General features: G+C 39.6%; 1 protein-coding gene across 3 annotated transcripts in view; it reads left to right on the plus strand.

Annotated features, from left to right (window-relative positions):
• The window catches only part of LOC114646798 (uncharacterized), a 57,345-nt gene that overhangs the window by 16,452 nt on the left and 14,909 nt on the right, over positions 1 to 25,984 (plus strand). Inside the window, exon 2 of one of the 3 annotated variants that reach the window (XM_051923340.1) lies at positions 2,289 to 2,514. The exons of the other annotated variants lie outside the window; for them this stretch is intronic. The gene's annotated coding sequence lies outside the window, so the exon portion shown is untranslated. The remainder of the gene's footprint in view (positions 1 to 2,288; positions 2,515 to 25,984) is intronic. 3 annotated transcript variants of the gene reach the window in all.

Consider the following 25,984-nt stretch of genomic DNA (forward strand, 5'->3'; position numbering starts at 1 on the left):
TACTTCTGTTCTGAGCTCTCTACTTGTGAAGATCAATTTTGTACCTTTGTCTTGTAACAGCTCCCCAGACTGATTTTTACTTGATTATGTTGACTTGTCATGTAAATTGCTTTGGATGAAAACATCTGCTAAGCAAGTTAATGCAAAAACAATGTAAATGATGGCTCACGCTTTACAGTAGAAAGCCATATAGTAGTATGTAGAGCTGCTTTCCATGACATTGTTGTGTTGCTTTCCTGTATGCATCAAAGTTGCACTTTGTACAGTGTGAAGGCTGCATGCATGCATGCGCAAAAGGTAAATAATTTACCGATCACAACAGGTTTGCAATAAATCGCGTGGCCAACGGTATTACCCTCCTTTCAAGCATCGCCGGTTTTGGGTAGGTGTCTTTTTTGTGCACATTCACAGTGTAAGCTACATTATAGTATGTAGGCTACATTATATGCAAATACATTATGTGTTTTTGCTCATTTTACCGTAGATGAAGATACTTTTGTAAATTATATGAAAATGCTAGTGTGGACAGAGATCCTTTTCATTTAAAAATGTCATTTTAAATTGAAAATGTAGTACTATAGTCTCACAGCACAAATACAATACAGTATATAAAAATAGCAGGTAATAACACAAATAGCAGGCACAACACAATCAATCAGCAGTGGTGGAATACATTAGCAAAAAAGAAAACAATCACATAGCAATCCAAAGAAGAACAACACAAGAAAACAATCAGTCATTTTCCAACCTGCTTCATCTTGAACAGGGTCTCGAAGGGGGGGATGGAGCCTAACTCAGCTAGCATAGGGTTCAAGGCAGGAACGACCCCTGGACAGGACACCAGTCCATCGCAGGACAAATACCCACACACCATCCACACATTAGGGCCAATTTAATGTCGCCAATCCACCTAACCCACATGTCTTTGTAGTGCAGGAGGAAATCAGAGCACTCTGAGCAAACTCATATGGATACGGGGCGTAGATGCAAACTCCATACAGGAACGACCCAGGACACAAACCCAGCAGCCCTACCAGTGTGCCACCATACCACCCATGACAAATCAATCATACACAATACAAATAACAAAATATAAAAGAATCGTGCAGCAAACGATAACTGAAGCAACAGCTAATTTGGAGGAAATTCAACATTGTTAAACAGCAAATGGTGACTGAAGAAACCACAAATTTAGCATAGCATTTTAAAAAGCTGACAATACTTTCAGCTAAACAAAATGATAAATGCAAAATGATATCATCTGTCAGTCAGGGCAACGCCAATAGCAGTGTTGACATAATTACAAGACATACCAAGAAAAACCATAAAGGTGCAAATGCACAACACTTGATCCAAAGTCAAAAGGTAGTGTGATCACAACAGATGTACTAACTCAACACAATAACGCACTGATCCAAAGGGAATTGGCAGAACAGAAACTAGGAGGAAACAAGCAAAAACTGAAACCTATACTTTTGGAAGCAGAAAATGAGCTGAGCACAGCATCATAAGAGGTGCTTACTTATAAAACCAACACAATAATACAGTGAATAAAAATTAATATACAAAAAAAGGATGAATGTACATTACAAAATGGTGCATTTGTAAGACGCACGAATGATACAAGCACATAGCATATCACAACTAACACAATAACCCAAACCGTAAGACAGATGTTTATAGGCCCTTATACTATAAATCGGCATGGGTTGAATGCACAAAAAGAAAATAATGCCAGCATAAGCAGAATATGCACTTTTCACATATTGTGCACAATACCTGAGGTACACAGCATGTTAACAAGCTCCAAAATGTGTGTGAATTTTTATGGCCCTGCAGGTGTACAGTATATAACTGAATGTTTTCTATTGACACAAACAAGAGACAGCTACTTCTGCACAACATACAACAGTTCAAAGAAGCAACAGTCTTTTCCCATGGTGCTTTCCCGCTGTAGCAATGATGGTAAAGCAGTAACCAAGAGCTGAGTTGGAAAGTGGAAAGCCGTAGCGAAGGTTCCTAAGGATTCACACGCACACACATGAGCACAAACATGCAGGGCCCAAGCCCATATCAGCTGGGTGCTCTGACAGCCATGTTCACCAGAGAAAAACAGCGCTCTCCAAAGCTGTCTGTCAGCCAGTGAGCATTACTGTTACCATGGCAGCCTGCGTGGAGCGAGAGGGAGAGAAAGAGTGAGAGAGAGGGCAGGAGGATCGCTTGGAAATGAATCATTACTCCTGAATGTATTTATTTGTAAATGGGATTTTTTTTTTCTAATCTGCAAGTGAGGATGGAGTGAAGGCAGTAGGCTGTGAGCTGCTTACAGCCTCATTCCCTCCCCCTTCGAGCCTGAGCAGGGATTTAAAGATAATCTGCTGGCGGCTCCATCTTTGCTCACTGCCAGAGGAGGAGGGTCACCTGTGGACAGCCTCTGGCACCCGGCGTCCTGGGCGTGTGTGAACTTTTCAGAGACAGGACAGAGAAGAGGCCAGACAGTAGCACTCACACAAGGTAAGCATAGCTTGAACTGAGGAGTTACATAGGGGATAGTGGGGATGTGCTGGAGAGCTGAGTCGGGGGGTCCGACTGTGCTCTCCAAGGCTGTCTCAGGGACAACCCGGGCAGGCCTGACATCTGGTTTACAGCTATCAGTTTTTAAGTCGGATACTTTCCACCCCATGGGGTGACTTTACCACTTTTATATAGTAGGAGGTGTGAAAGCAGCTCTGGAAGCTGAAAAGTCAGCCAGCACACTTTGGTGCCCTACATACTCTGTCTAAAAATGGAAAGGCGCTAATAAGATATAAAACTTCACCGCTGGGGTTTGTGGGAGGCTCGGAATCTCTCAGCGTTTTAAAAATGTCTTGTAGTAGACAGGGAGCAGGTGGCTGTCACGTTAAATTGACTCAAGAAGTCATCTTCATCTTCTTCTCTGTTCATTCTGCCTGGCCCTCTGCAGAAGGATGGAAATAAAAAAAATAATAATGCAAAGGTAGTTTTTTTATTGGGACAGCTTACAGCACCATCTTTACCTAAGCAAACTGATCGTTCGGACTATAGGCATGTACTTTTGAAATGCACAGCAGGAATGTGTCATAGCATTTATGTCAATGCAATGCACAAGACAGGAAGAGGAGAGCGTCACCATGTAAAGACAGAGTGTTATGCTACCTGATTGAGAATTGACTCATGCTTTTATACTCTTTAGGATAATGGTGTCACTTTTTAGGGGAGGTTCTGATAGTCTGTATCATGAGGCAAGGGAGTTCAATGGTGGTGATACAATCAGGAAATGACACCAAAGAAGACGAGCAAAAATTATAAGAGTAAGAGGCAATTAGGAGTTAGGAGAACATGTGCTGACTGTCAAGAAACACAGTCCAAAGTCATGAAGTTGTTTTGAAAGTGCCTTTAAGCTTCCTCTCATACTAAGGAGTTGCCAAAAGACAAGATGAAGCAGGGAAGAGATGAAAGAGAAGCAAATGGGTCAGAGCATGAGAGAGAAGTCAAAAGTACCGATCATCAAAATGCAATAACACAGAAACGAAAATCAAAGTCGTAAGAGAGCAACCAAAAGAGTCCTTTTATCATCTTGATTTCCTCTAACTGAACTGTAAAAGACATTTATTTTGATTTCTAAGTGAATCTAATACATGGATCAAGTCCCTGCCATGCTTTCATCTTAAACAGCGAGAGTGTAATGAAGTTATGCAGAATACTGATGTCTGATCACAAGACTACTGTGGCCATGCAAAACTAGTATTAACTAGTGGCGAACACAAGAAAAATGAGCAAGCTTGTACCATTGTGATGTTGCCATCATAATCATAAAATAGTTTGAGAGATGCATAAACAATCCATTAATCTGCAGAAAGTACAAAAATATGAAACTGTCTGGCTTATCCCTTGCATTTACTGTTAATATCTACAAATCAAAACATGACATCACAGCAAATAAACATATACCATATCATCTAGTTCCATTGAATAAAGTCTCACAGACAGAACATCCCAATTCTAAACCTGATCATTCGTATCAGGTTTTGGGAGCATATCCCAGCAAGCACCAGGCACAAGACAGGAGTAAGCCTTGGGTAGGGGACCAAACATTCACTGGGGGAACACACACAGGGCCAATTTAGCATCAGCAATCCACCTAACCTACCTATCTTATAGAGGACACTGGAGCACATTGGGAGAACATGCAGGTAGCATCCAAGACTTATACCCCTTTTCCTTGTTGCAAGGTAACAACGCTACCACTGCATCACCCTTAGACAACAACAAGAACAACATTTATTTATATAGTACATTTTCATAAAAGCAATGTTGCTCAAAGTGCATTGACAGTTATCTAGCTGAAACATGGGAGATTCTGAAGCCAGACTGAGTTATTGCTTCTGGTATCTCTGAGCCAATAGGGTTCTTTAGGGCAAAATGGAAAAAAGAAACTTAATTAACCTCAGAAAATATTTTCATTCAGAGAATCTATAAACAGAATAGTGTAGCACATAGTAAGATAGAACAAATGATCAAATCATTTGCTTGTAGGCTATATTGATAGGGGCTTTCAACAAACAAATCAGAAAGGTTCTTCTCAGTTTGAACTTGCTGAGTTTGCCATGCTGTTTATGCTTGGAATTATGGATAATGTTTAACCTCCTTTAAAATTTTTCACTGATTAATACAGTTTGTTTAATTAGTGTGTTATACAAATAACATACAGTAATTGTTTCTTAAACAAGTGCAAAAGGGCATATATAGTAAAGTGGATAAAAAAAATCATGGCTTTCTGTACATCACTTTTAAGACACCTTACATTTTTCAATGTATCCAATGACTGAATCTACATAATCCAATCATAGTATTACTGAGAACCGTATAAGGCGCAGACAGGATCTAACCCTGGATAAGGCACCAGTACGTTACAGACCTTGTATGTTTGGATATATATGTATAAGATACATATTAAGTATACTGTTTAACAGAAAATGCTTGGATGCAGATTAAGGTTTGGAAAAAAATAACTGAAAGGAGAAAACATAACATATCATTCTCTAATCTGCTTAATCCAATTCATGTCTTTGGGGGCCTGGAGCCTCTCCTGTAAGTATTAGGTGCAATACCAGAGACAGCCATGGACAGGGTAGGGTGCCAGTACATCTCAGGGCCCACTCACAGTCTCCAAACACAGAATAGAATTTACGACTTACTAAACCAGCACATCTTTTGGTATGTGGATGGCAGGGACGTGCGGTCAGGGGATGCACCTGTCATCATGAAAAGTAAAAAAACTAATAATGAAAACATAAAATAGATTTGTCCACCGGTCTGTGCTACAAGTTTGTTTTCTGTGTGATTCCAATAACTTTTCTATATTGATCATTTGTATAGTCAAAATTGCTGAATTGGTGTATTTCCTGTTCAAATACAGGGGGAAAACATGAGGTGCGGCAGCGAGGAGTGGAGACTCATCTCGGACTGCGCTCTCTCTCACACACTGGGTTGATGCATACAGTTGGTGCGTGCCTGTTGCTGTCTCTCTCTATGTCGCCAATATAATGTATGCAGACACGCTTATTATACACCCTGACTTTCCACAGTCTGGCTAATGCCTTTAATGAATGTGTGTGACATATTTAGTCTTGCTGAAGGGACACAAAACCGAAGTGAAAAGGCACAAGGTGAGGCAGACAGTACCGTGCCGCACTGAAGGGGGCGCATGTGATGTTGGTGTTCTTCTACGCAGAGGCGCCGATAAGTTAGCGATATCAGAAAGTCAAGTGCTCTGCAGCGGTCCATTTATTTAAATATTTTGTTCTGGCTGACTGCCAAAATGGAAGATTAAGATTTTTAAAACTAAAGGAAAAAAATTTCTTTTACAAGAAATTGACAGAGATTTTCGTGGAGAAGGATAGTCGCATGGACTTCATTTATAAAGGTAAGACCATAAACGGTTTTTAATTTCATAAAAAATGGGATCAGACTAAGAAAAAACAATCCAATATTTAAAAACTAAATTTTGACCTAAAATAAGATATTTTTTTGTTCTTCTTGTTATCCTTCTGTTGAACAGTGTGAATTAAAATTGATTAAAGCATCAGAATTAAAAGCTTTTAAAAACAACTAAATATTTCAATTAAGGTCAAAATTGAAATCCATTTTTTTGGTACACTACTCAATACTTTCATTTGTATTGAATGAGTATGAATTGTGGAATTGCAACGGCAAATTTAGAATACATGGAGGGTGCAGAGCAAATGCGCTCTCTCCGCTCTCTCTCGCCGCTATAAATGTAACGTTCTTTCTTAGCCAAATATACGCCTTACCTATGTGTGTGTAAAGAATGCTGATGAGATATGAAACATAAGTAGTAGTCAATATACTGTACATGCTGCCAATTGAATAGTGAATAAGCTACTCTTTTGGGTTCATATATTTGTAAGTCTGACTCTGAAGGACTCAGTGCCTCACCAGCCATGAACCTCACCACATGTCACTGGTGGATGGAAAATTAGCATACCCAGAGGAAAATCCACAGAAATACTTTTAGAATGTGTAGGCTCTGCAAAGACAACATCAAATGCAGAATGGTGAATCTATGAAGTAATAGTGAGACCCACTTCACCACGCTGAAGCAAGGAAGCACTCTTTTAAAATACAACATTTTTTTAAATAGTACATTTTCACACATGAAAGTAGCTCAAAGGGCTGTAGTATAATAATAGCTAACCAGAGTTAGAAAAAAAAGTACAAACTAAAGAACAGTTATTTATAAAAGGTTGAATTAAGCAGTGAAGAATTAAAATTTTCAGCTTAATAACAAAAACTATGGTCAGATAAATAAAAATTCAAGTTGGCAGGATGTTGGATAAAATAAAACCCCCAGGGGTCTCAGTGCTAAACGACCACCCAGCATCATCTGGGCATTCTATAGTCCATTAACAGGTGTGATGGACCCTGCTCCCTTACCTGGCCTAGAAACCAAAATAAGGGATGGTGAAGAAGGGTCCTGCATTCTACTCCCTGTATGCCAAGAGATGGACATAGAGGAATGTTGTGGCTAGGAGATCGGGAGCCCGGGATTCCCGGACATTTTTCATTCCCACATTCCCGGGAATGAAACTGCTGTAATTCCCGGGAAAACGGGAATGGCCAAGCCTGCATATATAGCGTGTAAAAGTGTAAAGATCGATCAAGAAATAACAGAGTTATAGTTGAAAAAAATTAAGGTGGCGCCATTGCTGCAGCTTGCACTTCATCAGACAACAGCCTTGAACAGCAACTTGAAATTGCAATGCGTCAGTCTGTTGTATCCGCATTATCTGTGCTAAGAAACTTGCCATCACAGAATGATGACAAGAAACTGGATGCATCAGTAAAAGCTGAAATGGTGCTGTTTCAGAGCAACGGCAAATGCGGGCGTTGTTTAGAACAAGTGTATCAGTATCTGATGATTGTACCGCCTACTTCAGTGGAGGCAGAGCGTGCTTCTCAGCGGCTGGCGTACTTCTGCACAAAGGTGTGCTGTAGCGTGAACGACCACACGCTGGACACGTTAATAATAAAAATAATAATGATTCATTACATTTATATAGCGCGTTTCTCAAAGCGCTATCCACACAGGGAGGAATCGGGAAGTGAACCCGCAATCTTCCACAGTCTCCTTAATGCAAAGCAGCAGCACTACCACTGCGCCACCTGTGAGGATGTTGTGCTTTTTACGCTCTAATTACCACAACTAAAGATACGTGCACTTATATGACAGCATGAACTGCTTGCAGATAGGGTTAGTCTTTTATTTGTGTCAACATATAGCAGTAGTTTTATTAAAAATAAGTTCGGTCGTTCTAAAACCGTTCACATGTGAGATGCCCGTGCACTGTGTCATCCCGGGCGCCCGGGATTCCCGGGAATGAAATGCGGGATTCCCGAATTTCCGGGAATGGATTCCCTAGTTGTGGCAGTAGGTGTGTTGGGTGGGGAAACAATAGCAGGCCAGAAATACGGGACAGTGGGAGACTGCTTGCTCTGGGCAGATAGTTCCCCCCTACATTGGGTGGCAACATCTCTTCTGGTGGACCCTAGTATGGATGACCGCAAGGCAGCATGGGAGTTGTGGTCCCATAGGGCTGCCCTATCAGGTTCTGTGGTGGCCGACAGGTGGAGCTGTTGGGAATTAACTGCTGAGTGACCAGGGTGGTTTCACCTGACCTGGAAGTACTTCCAGGAGCAAATGAATTAAGCATCAGAAGTACTCCTGGGTTGGGTCTTAAAAGAAAGAGTCTTCCACTTGGCCACACAAGTTGGAGAAGTGCAGCACTCATCTGGGAGGAGTAAAAGGTAAAAGAAAAACAAAGGAAAATGAAAGGATGTTTTAGTGCTGGGCAATTGGAAAACAAGCCTAGGGAAAGATACATTTGTTAAATAAAAGCATTGATTGGGAACTTGGATTTGTTTGGGGGGCTTGGGGCTCAGCAGGGTCCCTATAGACCTCACAGGATAATCTTGTGGAGCCTTCTTCTTCTTCTTCCCAGCATCACATGTGGCTGCAGCATACAAGTGCACCATGTGCTGGAAAAAAAAAGAAAACACACAAAAGCAGTGATTAGGGACCAGTATAGAAAACAACAGATATGTATCACACTTTTATAAAAGCTTATAAAATAAAGTACTCCAGGCACACTAGTATGTAAAGTCAAATGCCCAGCAAAATACAAATGTACAGTATACTGTATACCAAAGGGTTGATGACAAAAGAGAAAAGAAGAAGTGAATCATGGGGAAAACCAATCCCCTGTGAGCCCATAGTCGTAGAATAAATTGATGGCCAATCCTTTCTTTTGTGCATGCTCCAAATCCAGGTCTTCAGAATTCTGAAAGGCTTTGATAAAGCAGAACCATTTGACTTAAATAGTGAATCACAAACATTATGTTGCGTATGGGTTGGACATGCAAGGAAGAATTTCCTCATACTCTCATTTACTCAAGGACGGTGGTCACCACATTCAAAATGGAATCCACAAAGGACTTCTTTATAGAATAGATTTTGTGAATCTGGAACAAACTGTTTAGTTGTGCAGTTGAGGAAGAATCTTTGACAATCTTTAAAAAGTATTTGGATGAGACATTGGCACAACTTAGCTATTAATTATCCAAATGAGTTTGAAAGACTTGAAAATGAGTTTGAAATGACCCCTTCACCATTTCCTGTCTTTTATATTATTATAAAAGTACACTTATAAGAACTGGTCCATCTGTTGTCCAGCAAGATGGAGAAGTCTAACAGCCAAAATTTAAAATGGCAACCCAGTAGACTGCTGGAAGAAAAAAAAATCATTTGAAGCCATTGGTTTTTTAGTAGTAATAGTATTAGCAGTAGGATTATCATGTGTACAGAGTGCAGCAAAATCCAATGCATGTCTGACCAGTATGTCAACATGACAAGTGCCATGATTAAAAAGAATGAATTATTTATAATCATAATGATAACATTTGCTGTAAACAATTATGGATAATGTGCCACTAGGGGGAAATAGGTGATGCTAAAATGATGCATTTTTATCCATGTCTTATATAAAAATGAGAAAAAAACTGAGAAAGAAGCTCTGGGTGGTCTCCTGGGGCCTCATGTATAACGCCGTGCGTAGAACTCACACTATAACATGGCGTAAGCACAAAAGCGGGATTGTGCGTACGCACAGAAAAATCCAGATGCAGGAATCTGTGCGCACGCATACTTTCACGTTCTTCCACTACATAAATCCCGATCAGCGTGAAAAGTAACGCACGTGCATGCGCCTTCTGTCCCGCCCCAACTCCTCCCAGAATTACGCCTCTTTGAATATGCAAATCAATATAAATAGCCTTCTGTGAAAAGACAATGGGAAAAGCACGGGGGGAAATATAAGAATTTCAGTGAATACCAAGTGGAGGCAAAGGAAAAACGTACTATTTGTTGGTTTAAACAGTGGTATAATCAACAAAAGAAAGTTGATCGAGTGACAGAGTGTCGGAAAAACTCGAAAGATCAAATTCACAAAGTCGCAGTGCCCGAAATAAAAAAGAAATCACATATCAAAGTCGCCGTGAAAAGGCGAGTCGTAGCCCACCATCTGAGTGTCATATGAAAGCATATTAGGGTACAAACAAAAAACATAGGCACACAGTGGGAAAAAAGCACGAAATGTCAACTTTAATCTCGAAATGTCCACTTTAATCACGTAGTTTATTTTGCCATTAAAGTAGAACATCATAAACTTCATCTTAAAATCGTTTATTTTACTAGTTTCTCAAGTAGCATGTTAAATGCTTTGTTCTGTGTTTGATCTTCTATGTGCTCTATGTGTGTGAATCACTACGTGCTTCCGTTCTTTCTCTTTCTCCCACAGGACACAGAATGCATTACATTCGAGATATTACAGCTCTCTGAATAATTAAAATACTGAGATGTATACATGATATCATTTTCATGATGATAGGAATCAAAGCATGTTATTAAACATGGGAACATGGTGGCGCAGTGATTGTTCATATCTCACGCAAGAGGCTTGCTGCACCATGTGCGACCTTCGATGAAATAATTTATTACAGAAGTACTGTCTCTTTCAAACGTACTAACCTCCAATTCCTGTCCATACTTTTCTTTCTCCAATCGCCACACAATCAGCTCTGTAATAGACGTTAAACCATTTGTAAGCTTAGAACGCCGATTCTTCAAAACTTTTAAGGAACATTGAAATATCTTCGTAGTACATGTTTAATTATTCTATTCGTCTATCCTTCCAGTGTCGCGTCAGCACCAGCAAGAATACAGCGCAAGGCAGGAGCTATCCTTGAACTAGCTATACGCTGCGGCACCGTGTCCTCACATGTTTAATTATTAACAATACAGATTATTTAAATGAAGTTAAAGTTTTATCTGAATACTATAAGCAACATATTTTGCTGCATTTCATCTTAAAAATGATATTGTCATCATACGCGCTTTATAAAGTAGCGCAGGTTGTGTAATATTATAACTGTAGTGTAAGTTTACAGTGAGGTGATTGTACTTATAAGTACAAACAGTTCTACAAGGAGCACTTGATGGACTGATTGAGTGTGTTTATAGTTCTTGGGATGAAACTGTGTCTGAAACGCGAGGTCCGTACAGGAAAGGCTTTGACGCTTTTTGCCGTGGTTGAGGTAGTGTGTACTTGAAACTGTATACCGATAATTCTCTTTTCGATCATCTGCTGCTGTGATTCACACTCAGATACAGTGATATAAATACTCCGAGTGGTGCAGTGAGAGTAATATGGAAAAAGATGATCCGCAGTGGCAACCCTTAACGGGAGCAGCAAAAAGAAGAACAAGATGCAGTGAGCGTAACAACGCTAAAGCAGTTATGGTATTTAGAATACTATGGCTATTCCCTGGCCCATTATATTGCTACAGGTTAATTACAATCAGATGCATTACACTAATAAACAATATGCAGTTAATTTCAGTGTATTTATAAAGCCGCGTCAGGAATGTGGAGCTAAGAAAGAAAGGATGAGCACACAGGAACAGTAGTTTGACCATTCTGTGGAGCATTATATTGTTACAGGTTAATTACAATCAGATGCATTAAATTTATGAACGATATGCGGTTAATTTCAGTGTATTTGATAAAGCCGCCGCTGTGGATGTGGATCTAAGAAAGGGTAACCACACAGGAACAGTAGCACTGCTTTGACACTGGGTGCCGCCAGTCTGCAAAACCGAGCGGAGAAATTGCGTACGCCAAGGTATGAGTTACTGTGGAAATGTGCGTGGCTTTACGCCAAGTTTAGGTTTTATACATTGCGATTTGAGCGTGGAAAGGTTCGTACGCAACATTTCTGTGCGTACGCACCGTTTATACATGAGGCCCCTGGTCCTCCTTGTGCTCTATTTTTTATGGGAATAACTGGTGACTTCAAATTGGCCCTATATGTGACTGGAGCATTTGTGTATAAGAATGCCATGTGATGGACTAGCATGCAGTCCAGGGTTAGGTGTTGCTTTTGTTCAAGACAGTCAAGGCCCTTTAAGCAATTTTAGATAATGATATGAATTTCCATCTAGAAATGCCTTCTAATTCTGTTCCACAAAATGACTTTCTTTTTCAAATGCATTTTCAGTTTCTTTAAAACTCATGTCTCCAGTTTCTTGATTAGTGTCATAGCCACTTGTTTAGGATGATTTCATTCGCTTTCTCCCATTTTCTTGGTGACAATAACACTTTTAGATTCATTTTACACCCTCTGCATGTTTCTTTTTAACTGTGTTTTGCATCTCTGTCTACGTTATTTGCATCATCATTCAAAAGCGGCTGTAAAACCAGAATTCACCCTATTGACTCAAAGTGTTTTGCATTCTGGTGTGTACAGTATTGTGGAAGGGCTCTGTTGTCTAATTCCCCAAAACATGACAAAACAAAAGTAAAATAAAGGGTTATTGTACATCTCAAAGGCCCACTGTACAGTACAGACTTTTCACTGCCTTATTCCATACAAAAATTTTCAGATCAGCTGAAAATTTTTCACATTTACTTTTTTGTTTTTAAAAAAGGGGTGTTTTGTTAAAAGATATAATCACATCACACGAGTCTTCTTTGTACCCATATTGAGTCCTCCCCATTTTGCTCCTTTGAGGCTCACACTAAGCATTTAGCATTAGACTCCCCGTACATTTATTTTTACCAAATAGATAACACTGCTTTCTATTCCTACCATGTACGAGGTGAGACACAAAAATAACCAGACTGGGCTTGGGGCTTTCCTGGAAAACCGTCTGGAGGTCAGCCGGACGTGAAACATAGAACTGTATCCCCTCTTACACGCCCTCTCAAACCGCCGACCGGCTAAGCATATCCTGTGAATAGCCCAGTCAGTATTTGTGCAACAATTGCTCCACGAGTTGCCGCAATAATGTCAGGTGAAAGAAAATCGAACAGCAAATCAACATCAAATTTCTTGTGAATTTTTTCTTTTTCCGTAAAGCATTTTTTGACTGACAAAAACATTCCTGTCCTCGAACATTCTCCCTAATCGTCTGATTTAGCTCCTTGTGATTTTTACTTGTTCCCAAAAATCAAAAGTGACCTGAAGGGAACACATTTTTCTTCAATGGATGAAGTGAAGACAAAAAAGCAAGAAGGCTTCCAGCACTGTTTCAGTCAATGGAAGATACGTATGTAGCGGTGTAGAGATCGGGAAGGGGAATATATAGAAGGTGACAATGTTTAGAATGCTGTAATTCATCAATACATTTTTTTTTTTTTACCAATCCGGTTATTTTTGTGTCTCACCTCGTATATGTTACTAACAGGTAGGTGCTTCCCAAGAGGCACAATACACATCTCTGAGGAGATGGAGTTCAATTTATTTATTTGTAGTCTATCTCACTCGAGAAACATTTCTTTGAAAAATCTGTCAAATGCTATCACATTAGCAAATATTCTCAAAAAATGGGAATTGCAAATTAGGTTAGGTTTTCTACTGTAACGAAAAATAATCCAATTTTTACCAAAATTTTCATATATACCTGTACTTAGAAGAGAAAGAGAGAAAAAAGTGGAATGAGCTCAGAATAATATCAAACAGAAACAGAGAATCAAAGAGTGTAATTGCAGCAGTCAGTACTAATCTAGGTTATGTTTGTCAGCCTTATGTACACAAATAACTTATTAAATTACCAGACCTGAAGCTGAAAGCTTTGAGATGTAGAAAATGTTGACCTACTCTTACAAGTCTAGTGCTAATTTAGTTAGGTCAGCTCATTCTGATTCTCTAAAATAAAGCCTTATTAAGAATTGGTAGACCATTAAGGGGCTTAGAGAGAAAAAGGAAACATTGCTGTGAAAGGGGAGATGCAGGCCTGCCACAGAATTAGGAAGTTAGTGTTTGGTTTCAACTAATAGTCTTTGTGATTGTCAGCATACTGTTTACATGTTCTCCCTTTGCCTGCATCAACGTTTATAGTGGGAAACCTCAGGTAGGTTTCTTGTCTATAAATATTACACAAGACCAATATTTGCTAAAAGTTGGGACGCTGTGTTAGAAATTGTTGTGATACATTTGTCCTTTCATCTGTTACATCCATCCATCCATCCATCCATTTTCCAACCCGCTGAATCTGAACATAGGGTCACGGGGGTCTGCTGGAGCCATCTGTTATAGGTATTTTGAAAACTTAAGTCTCATGTAATGTGACCATATACAGTATGTGTTTGGAATAAATACTTAAGTTTAAGAAAATATACATCATGTAATTTTAACTGCATCATATTGCCCTTTTGTAGTTGCAGCATTTTGTTAGTGGGTTGCTAGGGCATGGCTGCATGGCTGCTAAGGGCTACAGTACTTCCCAGCTCCATGCCACATCAGGCTCGGCTATAAAACTCAGCTCAGTACTCATTCACCCAGGTTTGGTCTTGTGTTTTTAGTGTCTGGTTATCTGGTTGAAGATTCATAACATTCTGCTCCTCAATTCAGTTCACAGTTTGGCTCTGGTGGTAACCTTGTATTTTTGTTCAAGACTTCTGTGAGTTCAGCTTGTTTACAGTTTAGCCTTCTGGTGTTCTGAACTTTCAGACATCAACTCTTAATGCAGTTTCTCAAAAACGTGTGCATTTCCTGGCCTATTTTAACAATAGAAAGGCAAAGAGATGGAAGCCAAAAGGATTCAATAAGTGGATTGTCATTAGAGAGCAATGTCTTTACCTTAAAACCACTATCAACAAGTCAAGAGCAAAGCAAATGGCAAGGACGAAATTTGAACTAACCATTATCTCTTGATAACTAACTACACTAAGATTGTTTTTCTACCAAAGGATACTTGCTATGATTTGGAGTCCCAGACATAGTGAAAAGAGTCTTAGGCCTCTAAAGAATCCCCACATAACCATACTGGGCCTTCCCTGGACTACCCAGACTAAACCTCACACAAGCAGCTTAATCCCAAAATGGCCTGCTTCAGCCTGCACAGGCCTAAAACATGGTTTAGCTTCAAAATAATTTAAATGCCCCAAAATCTCACAGTGCCTATCAAAGGAAAGGACAATCATTAAAAAAACCTGAGAAATGATCTTTATAAATGAGAATATGCGTTCAAAAAAATATAAAATACAATAAAAGGCCCCAAAAGGGAATTGCCAAAAAGAAAATCTTAGGTGAACAAGTCTCAATTTACATTCCAAAGCCAAAATCCAACCAACAAGGAGAAAAAAAGATTAAAAAACCATTTAATTTCAATATACAATTTTTTTTTTTACTAAAGTCTCTAATTAACTTCAATGCACCACTCCTGATATCCTTTTCCCTATCTCTTAAATAGCCAGAGGGAGATCTCAGGAGTGGTGATATCAGGGTGGTCCCGTCTCTTGGGGTAACCCTAACAAAGCAAAAGGAATAAACTCACATTTAAAGGGAAAGAAAAAATATTATTTAAAAAAATAATAGAAATAACATCAAAACATGAAAAATAATAACTCAAAAATGACAATAAAACAAAAAAGAAATACAAGCCCCTGGCTATAACATCACAGATACCGAATTGGATGAGCACCACCATTTTTATAATTGAAGGAGTCATGACATCACTGACAATAGCAATCACAGTTACATGGAAGTGTTAGAAATACAATTGATATAGTGGAGAATGAAAATTTGTTTTGATAAGCAAAAAAATTCACATTGTCAAAATGAATCCAAATCCCAAAACCATTAGTAAAAATGAATTCTGCATACTAGAAAACCCCATGAGAAATAATAATAAACTTGCATTTATAAGTACAAAGAACATATAAATAAACCAAAAGGTGACAACAACTCCTGTGGAGGTTCTCATAATGACTTTTGCAGGAGATAATTCAAGAAAAACTTTGGATACAAGCAGCAGACCTAAGATTATGATTTTGAAGTGTTCTGAGTGTGTCACATAATGTGTACTCATGGGGTGCTATACAAAGATGTGTGTGTGCGCTGATTAACATAGCATTGATTGAAGTAATCAAATAAAGAAGGTGGTGAAATTTGCATGCAAGATGCAGGATGTAAGGTGCAAGATACCTTTATTAACAATGTACAATACAATGAAATGTAGTCAGGAGCAAGCCTATAGATGCCTTAGATAAAAGTAAATAAGAGTAGGTAATACACTAAGTAAACATTAAACTATGAGAATCACAGTTACTATTAACAGTTCTAAATATACACACAGAGCATAAATAGATAAATAATAAATGAAGTCACAAATAAATGAAGTCATAGTGAACATTACAGTCAATGTAATGATCATGAGTTCCACATGGGTCTTGTATAAGCAGGGCTGACTTAACAGCATTATAGGCCCCCAGCCAATGCAGTGCTCTGGGCCCCTACCTACACAACCACTCAGCAAGTCACAACATTCATAGATAAGCATGGGGCCCAGTGTGCTCATGGTTTAAGATGGCCCTGGGTGTAAGTGTGTTACTATGTGTGGTTGATGCAGCTGTTCAGTTTAATCAGTGGTGGTTTCTGTTATAGGAAGGGGCAGTGATTGTTGTGCATTTAATAGGCTGGTTGCTTTGGGGTAAAAACTGTTCTTCAGCCTGGTAGTGCAGGCATGCAAGGCTCTGAAGCACCTGCCAGAGGGCAGAGGAGTAAAAATGCTGTGGCCGGGGTGGATTGGATCTTTACAAATGTTTTTTGCCTTTCTGCTGCAGCGAGTAGTGAAGTTATCTCCCAGTGATAGTAGCTGAGTGCCAGTAATTTTCAGAGCTGTTTTGATGATATGCTGGAGGGTCTTCCTGTTGTCAGAGGTGCAGCCAGAGTACCATGGTGTAATGCAGCACGTGATGACAGACTCTGTGGTGCACCTGTAGAAGTTAAATTGCAGCTGTTTGAGGGAGTTGTGGTTTTTTCAGACTCATCAGAAAGTGAAGCCTCTGAAGACCATTCATGGCCATTGCTATCGTGTTTGCTGTCCTTGACAAGTCCTGGCTGATGTGGACTCCCAAGAATCTGAAACTCTGGACTGTCTCCACCCTCTCACCATTAATGCTTATTGGATGTTGACTAATGCAGTTCAGTTTCCTGGAGTCCAGAATCATGGAATTGTGTGCAAGGTTGTTGCTCTGACTCCAACTCCCCAGGTTCTTTATCTCTTCTCTATAGGCTGCTCTGTCATTATTGGAGATCAGGCCTATCACTGTGGTGTCGTCTGCAAACTTTTTTCTGATGTTAGTATCATGGGTAGGTTTGTAGTCGTTTGTGAAGATTGAGTAAAGAAGAGGGCTCAGTACACAGCCCAAAAGTACCCCAGTTTTCAGTGTTACTGATGAAGAGAAGTGCTTACCTATGCACACAGTTTGTGGTCTCTTAGTAAGAAAATCTAAAATCTAGTTACACAGGTGTGAGTTGAGACTCAGTTTCTTTAGTTTGATACCCAGTTTGTTGGAGATGTCGTTTTGAAGGCAGAGCTGTAGTCAATGAACAGTATTGTGCAGTGTGAAGGGCAAGTTAAACAACGTCTTTAGTTGATCCAGGGAGGTAGGAATGTTGTTTTTAATGTGCCTGAGGACAAGTTGTTCAAAGCACTTCATAACAATAGGGGTCAGGGCCACAGAGTGATAATCACTCAGGGGCCTCACCCCCGCCCATTTTGGAATAAGGACAATTGTAGAGGACTTGAGGAAAGTGGGGACAGTGGCCTTTTCTATATAGATATTAAACAGGCTGGTGAACACTGGTGTCACCTGTTCCACACAATGCTTCTGAACCCATCCAGGAACCCCATCAGGGCCAGCTGCCTTATTAGGATTAATGTGGCTTTGGGCCCATCTCACCTCATGTGCTCTTGCTGGGTTAGTTTGGCGATAGGTTGGTTGCTGTCCTTGTTAAACCGTATGAAGAAGTGATTGAGGTCATCAGGAAGAAATGAGATTCCAATGTTGGTCGAACAAGTGTTACCCTTGTAGTCTGTGATGGACCTAATGCCCTGCCATATGCATTGGGTGTCAGAGCTGTTAAAATGCTCCTCTATTTTTGCTTTGTAGCATTGCTTTGCCTCTTTAATGCTTTTCCTCAGATTGGACCTAGCTGTTCTGTAGTATCTGAATCTCCCATATAGAAAGCAATGTCACGTGCCTTCAATAGGTCTTGGACCTCCCTGTTCATCCAGGGTTTCCTATTAGGGAAAGTATGGATGCTCTTAGTAATAATGCATCTGTTGTCAGCTATGTTATTGAAGTAGATACTGAAAGGTACCATTCTCTTTTTAAATTTTATGGTACACAGGACATAACACATGCAGTGTTATGCTTCTTAGTGACTTTTAATTGACCCAATGTGGATATTGTTATGATCTGGTCATGTTTTCAAATTTTCTTGGTCTTTACAGTACATAAAATATTTCCAAATTTTCAGTATTGGGTGATTTTGGTGTTAGTATAATTTGTTATATTTAATAACTTACTTGTTTGAGGGTCATTTTCACATACTTGAAAATATTTGGCCATCATCATATTTTCTAATGGTGCCCCACTTTGTGTTTAGTTGCTACCGTGTCACCATGCATGGAGGGGCAGGAGGGGTGCTGTACATGACATAATCCATGTGACATTATAAAGGTTGGTTCTGCACACTTTCTCGTCATCTGTGATTGTGGAATCAAAGCAAATTATATGTGCATTAAGCACTACAGGATTCTAATTCCTTTAATGTAGATTTTTGTCTGTGATCACATTTACTGTTTTTGGCTTTTGATTTTGGCAATTTGATAGTTTGAATGTCCTGGTTATGAACTTTTACGCATTTTATGACTGTGTTTCATCTTCTGATCCTTTAATAAACTGAGCTACCTTTCTACCTTACAGAATGAATGTGCAATGTGGAATGGACTGATGCTCTGTATGGTATTGGTATTCATTGTAGAATGTCTTCCTGTGATGCTGTAGTGTAAAAGTCAGGCTTGTAAAATGAAATGACAACACACAAAGCAAAGCAATTCACTCTAGCTCACTCATTCCTTAATGACAAGCTTAGAATAGCAGTTGACATATGCAAGGGATACATGCATCAGGAAGCCTGTTGAGCTGTCCATGCTGTCAAAAGGCAGCCCTGCAGATTTAGGGTGTCAATAAAAATCATGTCATTTACAAGTATCCTTCAGGCCATAGTGAGAAATAAGAAGATTTTCTCTATGATAGCTGATAGAAGAAACACTGACCCCAGAACTGTACAAAAGAAAATGTTCCACTACATGTCTCTCGTCCCAATCCAGATGTGCATGCTCAATTTCTGGATGTAAATTCAGAAAGGTCAAAAGAGAGCAAAATTGTTCATTTCACCAAACTCACTTCACTGTGGTACACATTTCAAAACACAGAACAGCAGCCTCTGCCACTATTCTCTGAAGCTGATAAACTTTATATTAAAGAAAGAAGATAGAGGTGATAGATAGAAAATTAGAATGGATTGGTTATATGCAAGACAGACACACTGGAACTGCCTGAACTACCTCTCCTGGCTAAAAAGGCTTTTTTTTTCAATTTGGCACAATAATTCATGCCTTCATAGAATTGCAGAGAAATGATCCCCCCAGACTCTCCTATCACATGGAAAATACAGGATCAGATGCTAGCTAGGACTGACAGCTCAGTATATACACTAGCAGAAGTCTATCACCATTTTTGAATTCCCTCTTTTACCAAAGTATTTTAATAGTCTCAAGTGTCTTAACAGTAAAAACACACCTGACTTTCAAATTTCAGAATGAACGTTCACTGAGAGGTAGAAGAAGATAGTCTCTTAACTGATCGTTGTATAACTGTGCTGTAGGGTGCCATACACCTGCAATTAGATCACAATGGAAAAACAATCATTTGAGAAGAAGCCAGGAGTGGTGAACAATCCGATTAACATTAGTAAGAAAATGATTCGAATTTACACTAATCTGATTAAAGCCTAAAGTGCTAAGGACAGGACCTCTCTTGCAAAAGTGTAAGTCTGACCATTGAGCAGCAACGAGTATCCCAGTCTGATAGGACGTTATACAGATTAGGTTATTCTAAAAAAGGGAGATGTTCAAATGCTATACATGACTGTAGTTTCTCTTTGTAAAGCAAAAACATCAAGCTATTAAAAGCTTTGAGGAGTACAGTATATGTGTGTGGCCATGTTATTGTGTATATGCTTCAGTTTAAATAATTTACTCCTCTTTGCCTTTCAAATGAACAACTTGTGGTTGAGGCAGTGGCCAATGGGCAATGCCTGATTGTTTGCTTGGGAATCATCCTTCATCCATTTTTGTTAGACTAGTATTGGATGCTACTTCAGTGACAGAATATGCCTGTTATATTCCTATTATTTTATTAGTTTAAAATATTTAATGTTGAAAAAATAATTAAACATCAAGTGGGTACCTTGGTGGCCCAAGTTTGTTGTCTCCTGGATTTAGATTTCAACCTGACCTCTCTCTGTGTAAGATTTTTCATATCCATGTTTTCCCCCAGATATTTTGGCTCTGCTTCCACATCCTAAAGATCCTAAAGAATATTAATTGTCAAATGTAAATTAGTCCATTCTGAGTGAGTATGCCTAGCCATGGGCTGGTGCCCACTCCAAAACTGCTTCTACCTTGAGTGTGACGATGACAGCATAGATTGGATTAAAAGTGTTTAGTAGATGGGTAGATGGATAATCTTCAAGTCTGACTTGATAACCATATCAAAATGATTTGAAAATTGTATAGCTAGTAGAGATACTAGGTAAGGTTGGGAGGGAACAATTATGGCATGAAGTTCTGTCTGACAGGTTGCATAGTGTAATGGCCTTTAAATCACAAGAGTGCTGGTTCAGTTTCCACCTGTAACCCTAAGGAATGAATATCACATAACCTGCCTGTGCTTAAACTGTTAAAAATATCTGTAAATAGTTGTAACATTCCCTGATCTTGAATCTCACTTTTGATAAAACTGTCACCTAAATATATAATGATAAGAGATCAGTGTAAAACTAAAAACGTATTTGTCAACAGTTGAAAGAGTCTGAAAAAGTAAAATGGCATTAAACTGTGAACACCTCTGTTTATGACAAGTGAATAAAAGCATATTTTTCATGGAACAGTACAGATTGCCAACTACCCACACCATCTGTAGTCTTGTTTTTCAGTATTATATTTCATTTGCTCAAAGTTTATGCATCGCGCTATTATTATTTGTTTAAATATTTGTGCGACTATATATACATACTGCCTTTTTTCCCTGAGTTTATGGATCTCAATGTTATTATTTGTTTGAATACATGTGCTTCTTAATTGATATACGAATTTCCATTTTACCCAGTGTTACGGATCTTACTATTATTCATTATTTTTCATTTAAATATGTGTTCTTCTATATGCGTGTATTGCCTACTTATATTTCTGTTTCTGTATTTCATTTCCTGTGTAAGTTCTCTGAGTCTGCCCTTAGTGAAGTGTAACACACTGAATGGCTTCCTCTCATTTGTCAGTCTTCTTATATTCTTAATGTTCTTACCACCTTCCCTGTGATAATATTTTGTTAATAAAATGCTATAATACAGAACCTCAGAAGTTTCAAGGTTAGGCACTTACATTCACTAATCATGGCACGAGAGAGGTGTTACATGCTGATCAGCAGAAGTGTACTCTATAAAAGTGACAATAATGGCCCTATAGCTTATAACCCATAATATATAAAAAATATATAAAGAAATATAAGAATAAATTACTGAAAGAAATTGAAACTTAAACTCTTTACAATATTTTATTTTCCAACCTTCTTATTCAGCTCAGTGCTACAGCGAGTATTGGGCACAAGGCAAAGACCAACCCTGGGTGGGGTGCCCATCCATTGCAAAAATAGTGTCCCAAACCCACACTCAGGCTGCCTGAGAGTTGCATATTAACCAAACATGTACCTGTGGAGAAGAGACTGTTTTGCCCTAAAGCTGAAAACCTCTGCACAAATTCCGATTTCATCATCTGTTTTCTCAGGTAAGAGGTAGTGTGTCGCTGTAGGCTATTGCAAGCAGCAGCAGGTGCAAGGAGGGAATGAATCCTGCATGGGAGTTCATTTCACACTCACTCACACCAAGTAGATTTAGTGTTGACTCATCCTAAGTATGCATCTACAGTGACCTGTAAACACTAGAAAGAGGGCAGCTCAGACCTGACTGGAATCAAAGTGGGTTACTAACTGCAGTTGACCCTTCTAATTCCATGACTTCCATGGTCATGTAGTTAAACCTGCTATTGATCACTAAACCGGATGTTCTTCTTGTTTTAATCACTGCCATGATCTTCCTATTCATTTACTCATTTTATACTGTTCATGGGGACAGCAGAATCGGAGAGCAAAACATGTTCAGTTAAACAGAAGACCTTTCTCCCTGAAAGAGCTTCCAGAATCCAGAAGCACGCTTTAATCACCATTGCTGGTTAAAAGAAATCTAACTTCAATTGTGGTTGTACGTTTATCTCTTGGTGTCATGTAAAATCGCGAAAGTTGTTCTCAGTATGAATAAACCAAGAAACAAATATCCAGAATTACACAACTCTCATATATTAGTGAGAACTACTAAGTGTATTTCTGGATGAGCCAGACTCCACAAAAATAATTACATATCTTCTCGTTGTTTGTATTTAAAAAAACATATTATAAAAGTAACTTGATAGACACATGGGATGTGGAGCAGAAGAGTGCTATAAATCCAGTAATAAATAAGGCTTGCTGGTGTCACTGTATTCCTCAGCTCTTTGCTGCATGCTTTATTTTGTTCATTTTGACTACTGGTTTTCACTTATGTCAATTTGTTTATAAATCTAATGAATATTTGGTTACACCAAAAAAATTGAATTGGAATTATTCAATTGAATTTTGGACAGAATTGTTTGCTTTTACTGTGCCATCCACTTCTCTGTTGTTTCAACATGTGTATATTATATTCAGTGTTATTTATTCTGAAAAATTAAACATGAATTGGTTATTTTATTTTGGTGTTATGCTGTTGTTTTCAGCTCCATGTTCTGATTATGTTAATATTACACAGTGGCAGCTGGTGAAAAAAATTTGGGTGGGGGCGCAGTGTTTTGGGTGTAAACTGAAGCAGCACTTATATAGTGCCTCTCACATCTAGCTACCTATTATATAGTGCCTTTCATATCTATCTATCTATCTATCTATCTATCTATCTATCTATCTATCTATCTATCTATCTATCTATCTATCTATCTATCTATCTATCTATCTATCTATTCAGTCATTCCACATGCTCTCGTGGTGCTCATCATTGTGCCAATGCTCATCTTGCCCTCCCCAGTACCAGATCCATAACACAAATCCAGTCTAAAATGTATCACACGCTTTCTACCATGCTGCCCAATCTAATGTCAGCTTTCCCATTTCTGCTATACTCCAAAACTTCAGTCTGCGAAATCCATAGTCCTGTTATTTTTCCCATAACTTGCCTTATTGATGTGAAAAGGAACGGGCGTACCTGCCACCCAAAGATTTTACTACACCTGTCTCTAAATTGCTCAATCCTCTGACAACTTCCCCAGTTCCCCATTCTGCCAAAACCCACACCATAATGTCTGCACCTCCACCTCCGTAATCTTCCAATAATGTGAACTTCCATCTGTCCTATAACACATCCATAGCATGAATCCAATCCAAATCTTATTCAGTCTCTGCTAATTAAGTGCCCAGTCCTTGTCCATTCCCGCTGTATTCCTTAAAGCCACATCGTACAATCACACACAGTCTTCTAATTTTTCTCAATTCTTGTATCCCATTTACTACACCCACAGAGTCAATCCCACCCTAATTTTATTCTACACTTGCTGCCAGTTTTCCCAGTCCTATGCAAGTTTGCCAGGCTTACCTCACTTGGTCACAAATTCACATTGTAAGATCCACAGACCCCCACATCTTAAAACATAACTCACCCCCTCCCAACCTGTCTTGTACTACACCCAGAGGACAAGTCCAACCTAAATCTTATTCTGCCTTTACGATCAAGATACCTATATTTCCTTTAACATAAATTTTTCCCTCCTTTACTTCAGGCCCAAAAATTTCTCAGTTACCTTCTGATTAAACTGAGTCATTTCGCTAAGTCTGCCAGAGAAAAATTAGCCTCATACTATTGTCTAGATCAGTATTTCACAACCTTTTTTTCTGTAGTGGCACACATTTCATAACCAAAATCATCCCACGGCATACCACTATTTTACTGATCACAAATACATAGATAGTATGTCTCATACACTTGCTCAACTAACTAGAGGGGCAGGACTACTGGTAAAAAAGGAGTTCCGAAATCAGCATTCACAGACACTGCACTTAGTAAGCACTTAGGTGGCATCTCCAAGCTGCTTTGCCCCTTTGCACACCCCTTTCTGCCTCAGAGGGAACTCATATGTCCACTACCCATCAGTGCTATGAGACTCACTAATGACCACACACCCAGGTGTAATATGAGCGCTATATAGCGCCCGACCCGGCACAGACTCAGGCAGAGGCACATACTTAATTAAAACAGTTTTTATTCTTCTTCAGCCGTGGGGCACGCCTTCCTCGTGTCCCACAGGCCCAACACAGTCCCAAAAGCACTTAAATAGCACACAAACCACAATTCTTCTCGCCACCTCAGCACCACCACTCCTCCTCAGGCTTAGTCCTCCTCCTCCTGACTCTGGCTCTCGAGTGATGGTGGCTGGCCCTTTTTATACCCCACCCAGAAGTGTTCCAGGTGCTTGGCCACCTGGTCCTAATTGCCCTTCCGGGTCGGGCTGAAGATATGACCAGCCAGGCTGCTGACTCCATGCAGCTCCCCCTGGCGGCCATCCAAGCCCCCAACCAGGCTGTGGAGGACTCCATGTCCCATGGAGCTATGCGCCAGGCTGGGGAATCATCATCCGCCAGGGAGGCTGCCACCAAGCGTCCCGGGGGAGGTACTGAGCTGCCTGTGGTGGCTCCCCCCGGAACAGATGCAGCAGAGGCGTCCCTGCCGGGCATGGAATCCGGCTGTCCTTTACACAGGGCAGATGGACTCTAGAAGGCAGAAGAGACACCTAACATGGCAATCGCGGAGCTGCTTTTATGCCAAATTCTCCAGGTAGACCTCTCCCCCTCAAACAGATCTAACCACTGCAGAGCTTGTCCCTCTCAGGTTTAGACCCAAATGCGCTACACTATTATTTCCACGACACACCTGAGTAGCTCTCACGGTGCACCACTGTGCCGCAGCACACTGGTTAAAAAACACTGCTGCAGATGACCGCTGCTTCCTTTAATGCCGCTTGCATTTTTCAGAAAGATGTTTTAGGTCTCGTACACCCATTGTTGTCCACAACACTTAGACACTTTGAAACAGCAAGCAGCAAATAAAGGCATTACTTACACCATATCCAGTTAGACAACTGCATTTGTCATAACAAGAGTGGAAAAATTCAATATGTAAGGTCGCCCTTGAACACTTGTCTGCTGTCTGGTCAGTCCAGTCCCAGCTCCTTTATCTTGTTTTTTTCTTCAAGTGAAGAATTTATAAAGGGATAATTCATTAAAGAAATAACTAAATTTTTGAAGTTGCTGTCTCCACGCTCGCTCATAGATGTAGATACGTTAATGGTGGGTGTGAACTGTGAAACTGAAATAGCGCATTGACAATTGTCCAATCAGGTTAGATTCAAAAAACCTAAACCAATACTAATTTGCTGACAATAAATTTGGAAGTGTCTAGGCCGCAAAAAGCTGCATACTCAGAAAAATCTGAAAGCAACCAATTAAAGGGCAGCCTCAGGTCAACTGCTTGCCAGAAGATCAAGGACTTGAATTCACTCTCATTGGCTAGCGTCCTCCACTCAGGAAATATAGATATTCCTACAGAAATTAAACAAATATAAATCAGAACCAATTTGTAATAGAGGTTGACATGTGAAGACACAAGGCATGTTGCGCAAA

The sequence above is a fragment of the Erpetoichthys calabaricus genome, chromosome 2 (assembly GCF_900747795.2).
Source record: "Erpetoichthys calabaricus chromosome 2, fErpCal1.3, whole genome shotgun sequence".
In the NCBI taxonomy this organism is placed as follows: Eukaryota; Metazoa; Chordata; class Cladistia; order Polypteriformes; family Polypteridae; genus Erpetoichthys; species Erpetoichthys calabaricus.